The sequence below is a fragment of the Mus pahari genome, unplaced genomic scaffold (genome assembly GCF_900095145.1).
Source record: "Mus pahari unplaced genomic scaffold, PAHARI_EIJ_v1.1 scaffold_10336_1, whole genome shotgun sequence".
NCBI lineage: Eukaryota > Metazoa > Chordata > Mammalia > Rodentia > Muridae > Mus > Mus pahari.
The window spans coordinates 12066-17787 of record NW_018393480.1 but is presented as its reverse complement, the minus strand read 5'-3'; the positions used below and the strand labels follow the sequence as shown (position 1 = coordinate 17787).

General features: G+C 43.8%; 1 pseudogene; it reads left to right on the top strand.

Annotated features, from left to right (window-relative positions):
* The first annotated feature begins 3594 nt into the window (after nucleotides 1–3594).
* LOC110315553 lies at nucleotides 3595–4390 on the top strand (annotated as a pseudogene).
* The last annotated feature ends 1332 nt before the right edge of the window (nucleotides 4391–5722 follow it).

Sequence of the window (5722 nt, the reverse complement as noted above, 5' to 3'; positions counted from 1 at the left end):
TTGTGCATATTTGGCTGAAAAACAAGAGGACATTTTTGAAAGTGTTACTGAAGTAGTGGAAGGCAACTCCTGAAAGCTGAAGACATGAGCAACTTTCATGGCTGCTAACACCTGATATAGGTGCCCATGATATTCCCATATAACAAGGCATACCCTATGCATTTTGTGCAAAAGGAAATTCACAACAAGGTGAAAGTTACCCCTTCGTATTTAAGGAGTGTCTACTCACATATATTCTAGGTTCCAGAGGGGAAAGCTTTTCCTATGTAAGTATGAGACCATCGCAAGAAAGGATTTGCTAGCTAGCCACTCTGAAGAGATGTCAACTCTCCCCAGCAGATCATCTGCAGTTGACCAGAAAAACCACTTGTAACCTGTACAATGCAGGCTATGAGATTTGGAGCACAATGTGTGACTCAGAGGAAAATTTTAATTTCTTTCCCTGTGAGTGAAAAGCACATTCCACGTTCTGCATTCTTCTGCTCAAGCTAGCTTCTACCTCCACAAAGCAAGGCTCAAAAGGTCACCAATTTAGTGCCTTTATTGTCCCAAGGCTTTTCCTGTCCTCATTAAAGTTCCTTTCTGCCCTAAAAAAAAAAAAAAAAGAGCTGCAAGCATGTCGAGGAGTTGATAAAAAAGTAAGGCTGTGTGTGCTTCAGTGTCAAAACTGGAAGACCAGGGAGACCTAAGTGATTCTAGACCATTTCATCATTATCCCAAGAAGCTGAACAATGACCTTCATGATTTCACGTTTACCTGCTAGATTAGGTCTTGCTTTGTTCTGTCACATCTTCAATATGCTTTGACTCTTGTGGAATAATATTGTTTATTCTTTACATTCTATGTTGGAGACATAACAGTGTCACTGAACATCATGGTAGAGTTTGGTGGAGTAAGAGGTAGTTTTCATATGCTAAGAGTTGAAGCAAGATGTGGTGTTTAAATGAGAATGTGGCCCACAGACCCATATGTTGAATACTTATTTTCCAGTACCTGGAAGTCTTTGGGAAGGGCTAGAGGTGTGACTTTTTGAAGGGGGTGTGTTATGTGGATGTACTAAGAATCTTTAAATGCCTCTGACCATGGAAAGTGTGCTGTCTGCCTCCTTTCTGAGTCTGAAAATGTGAAGTCTCTGCTCTTCTTACTGTCATGTGTTTACATTGCCATGTTTTGGAAGTGTAAGTCCAGCTTAGTGCTTTCAATTATCCTTTGCCTTGGCCATGGTGTGTTTTATGACAGCACTTAAAGTTAACTATAGAGAACTGTTCTGTTGACAGTGAGAGCAGTATAAATCTCCCCTTCCAATTACAGAAACCATGGAGGTTTTCCTAAATCTAGGTCTAGAGCAGTTAGCCTCAGTGCAGTCCCTTGAGAGTAAGAGCCACCCCATGATAGACAAGTCTAGCCTGCCTCGAAGAAAGAATCTTGTTAACATCTAATGCTTGGGGTGGGGGTAGGGGGGTTTTCCAAGGGGAAACCTGGAAGGGAGATAGCATTTGAAATGTTAGTAAATAAAATAACCATTTTAATGCTTTATTGCTAACCAGCCCTACATCAAATTACTTTTCCTTTTTTCTAAGATTTATTTATTTATTATGTGTAAGTACACTGTAGCTGTCATCAGACACACTAGAAGAGGGCGTCAGATCTTGTTACGGATGGTTGTGAGCCACCATGTGGTTGCTGGGATTTGAACGCCAGACCTTCGGAAGAGCAGTCGAGTGCTCTTACCCACTGAGCCATCTCACCAGCCCCCAATTACTTTTCATGTCTCTCTTCTATACAAGATTATCATGCTAGGAAACGTGGTCCAAATGCATGGGATAAATATATATGGCTATTTATTACATATTCAATATGATGTGTTTATAAAAAGATAAACATGTATAAGATATGTTCTATGGGGCTGTGGTGAGGTATGGGGAAAGGGAAGAGCCCAAGAGGGCAAGAGAAGAGCAAGGAGGAAGCAAGAGTCAGAAAGGGCTGAGGGGGCAAGCATCCCCTTTTATAGTGGGTCAGGACTACCTGGCCATTGCCAGGTAACTGTGGGGTTGAGTTTAGACAGAATGCAAATACTCCCGAAGTTTTAATAATTCCTATTGCGCCAGGCAGTGGTGGTGCTCGCCTTTAATCCCAGTACTTAGGAGGCAGAGGCAGGCAGATTTCTGAGTTTGAGGCCAGCCTGGTCTACAAAGTGAGTTCCAGGACAGCCAGGGCTACACAGAGAAACCCTGTCTTGAAAAACCAAAAACAAACAAACAAAGTCCTGTTGCTTATTAAAGAGTGGAATTCTACCTCAACTAGGAGAATTAGCCTCAGGCGTTGAGTTCCCTATTTGGCTAATCAATGCAACATGGTCAGTCCTTGAACCATATACACACATCCAAGAAAAATGCTGTCAGCTGCTACAACCACTGCAGTAGTGACTTGCTTGACAGGTTTAGAAACCTGGAAGCAGTCCTTAGGTGAAGAGTTTCACGGAAACTTAGTCTCCTGGGACTGTGGCATCCCATAGCACGTATGCTCCAATTTTGTCCATGCAAATAGATCTGTGTGCTTCCTTTTGGTATTGTTTTGTTATAGGTGCCTCCAAGCAATGACTTGCCAAATACCTAAGCAAAATCAAAGTCTTGCTGGCCTTCACCAATGCCCTAGGTAGTCCTTGAGCTGACCCTGGGTTTGGAATTAAGTAAGAATGTTGCCTATTCAGTGACATTCAGAATTGCCTCTAGTATTGTAAGAGAGATAGTGAAAGAAATCAGGCTTTACTATCTACTACACAGAGTTAGAAATCTCAGGGCAAGCTTAGCAACGTTTAGAATTCTTATTTTAGTTATGTATGGCAGACTACATTACTTATTAGTAGAAAAGTCCCCCCACATTATCATTTAGAATAAAAGCCAGGTAGCTCCCATATACAGGAATTTACAATATTTTAGGAGGTAGATCAGGCTGTGGTTTTAGAGTATTGAATTATTCATCAGAGGGTTAGCTAGAGAGGAACTCCCTAATTAGAACCATGACTTGGTTATGAAAGTCCTTACCCTGGGAGTGTGAAGACCACACACCTGGCTTCTAAGAATATAGCTGACCTTAGATAGATCTGACTTTGTCTCAGTTGTTTTATTACCCAGTTCCTGCTAGTCTTTGTGTTTGCATTCCTCTGTTTTGTGTAAGAATCATTAAGCATCAGGTAACCGCATTGTACCTTGCCTATGTGTCACCTAACTTCCCTATTTTCTTCTGTATAAAAAGTTTGGAGTCTTCGAGGTGGGCTTGGCAGTGCAGGCAGGACAGGGGAAGCAGGTCGGAGAGTGGCAGTGGTCAGAGCGAGGCCTCCGGGCAGTGGGTGGGCGGTAAAAGGGTGCGGGGGAGGCCAGGGCAGGGTGTGGCGCCTCTGAGCAGGGTCGGTGTGCAGAGTTCTCGCTCGGGCTGTGCTGGGTGGGTGCCGGCTCCGTCGGCTTGTACAGAGGCCTGAGCCAGCCGCCAGGCCCCTCATTCCCGTGCCTGTCGACGACAACGTTCCCGCGGGGACCACCATGCTTTAGGAGGACGACGCGGTGGCAGCGGCAAGGCCGCGGGAGGCCGCAGAGGATGGAGGAGTAGAAGGAGGAGGGCGAGGCAGAGATCCAGGAGCACAGGCCTGAGCACTGGTTCTCCAAGTGGGAACAGCAGTGCCTGGCTGAGGCCAAGCAGGACGAGCAGTTGTCTCCCGAGCTGCAGGAGGAGGCAACGCCACCACACAGCCCAAACACAAGCAGCAGAAACGATGGCATCTCTTCCAGAACTGGGCCATGGCTACAAAGACCGAGTGTGTCAGCAGCCAGGACTTTCTCTCTGGGTCCCCTTCCAAAACCCAGCCACCTCCGTCACCAACCTCTATAAAGAAAGTGTGCATACCCATCAGCGAAATTTTGATATTGGAATTCAGATTGGCTATCAGCGACGCCATAAGGATGTGCTGACTTGGGTAAATAAGCACAGAAGAACTATTCGTAGAGAAGATTTGATCAGCTTCCTGAGTGGAAAGGTTCCTCCACCACGAAACTCTAGAGCTCCCCCAAGACTGACTGTAGTGTCCCCTAACCGAGCTAATTCAAGGGAAACTAGCTCATCTGTAGTGTCTGATTTGCAACCCTTCCGGGAAGCCATAGTTCTGCATGGTCTTAGTGGTGCAATGGCTAGTATAAGCATGCGTTCCAGTACCCCAGGCTCTCCTACACATGTAAGCAGTGGACCGAATGTTAGTTGAAGGAGAAATGGACTCCATGATGTCGATAAGAACACTTTCATAACAGAAGAAATGGCACTCCACTTGGACAATGGTGGACAAAAGTGTGGCGATGTCATTACAGACTCACCAACCCATACACGCAAGAGAATGCTGTAAGAGCCGGGCCTGGTGGCGCAGGCCTTTAATCCCAGCACTCGGGAGGCAGAGGCAGGCCGATTTCTGAGTTCGAGGCCAGCCTGGTCTACCAAGTGAGTTCCGGGACAGCCAGGGCTATACAGAGAAACCCTGTCTCGAAAAACCAAAAAAAAAAAAAGAGAGAATGCTGTAAACTGCAGACATTTTCACACCCACCATGCTGCTTGAAAGCCACTCGATCCTCAACATATACTATTATTGCAAAGGAAACATGAGGCCATCTTCCCTTGTTCACTGTTTAAGAAAAGTAAATTCTCTAGTGGTTGCCATAAAAGGAAGTTCTAGGAATTTACAGTAGATGCCTCCTGTAACTATGACTTCCTCAAACTGTAATCCTAGCAGAGGACGTGAACTATTGTAGTCATTAGCAAAATCATCATAGGGAGACATATATCCATTCCAAGGCGAAAAGTGACCTTAACTGTATTTATTCTCAAAGGGAAAGGAAATGTTTATTTGGTGATAGAATGCTTTCTTATTTTTATTTTTTTGGTCCATTTCCTGCTGTATTGAGTATTTTTACTTAAACAGTATTGCCAGGTTCCTGCAATTGTCTAAAACTTTGATCTGGCTTGCAAACCAGATCTTAAGGCTTCCATTTTTGCAGCCACATTGAACCACACACCTGCTCTCCACAGTGATAGTGTGTAATTTCTGATTATCAGTTTATGCCCAGTTTTCAGTTTTCAAGAAAGTTTTCAAAACTCTGGTGATTGTGAGAAGTAAAGAGGTGCTATGGTGGTCGTGCAAGTAATACGTAATATGCATCAATACACAGAACTCTATCGGATTCACTTTGTGTGTGTTAGTGCTATGAAAATAGCAATATTAAGCTGTCCCCAGAATAATCCTGTAGGATTCAACTCAGTTTTAAGACAAGTACTACTTCTATGCCACGTACTTAACTTATGGTTAAACACAGCCTGCATTCAAAGTGACCTGAAAAACAGGTCATGATCTTTGAGAGTGGCTTCCTTTTTGGTTTGGTAGTAGTGAGAGGAAATGGACGGTGGGAGTAGATATTTATTCTTTAGTTTTTTTTTTTAATTTATTTTATTTTTATTGCCACTTTTAATGAATGCCCTACTGTGTGTAGTTGTCCTAGTAGGTGGAAGATGATAAATATGTTTTATCTGCTACTAATGTGAAAGTAACTTAAATGACAAACCCCAACTTTTCCTGTCCCTCCATTTCTCTCAGAAATGCAGTTTGGACTTTCATTCTGGAAACGATGAGATCGCGTGGAGGTTTTCTAGATGTTAGGTAGACTCAAATAAAAGCTCTCAGAGTCCT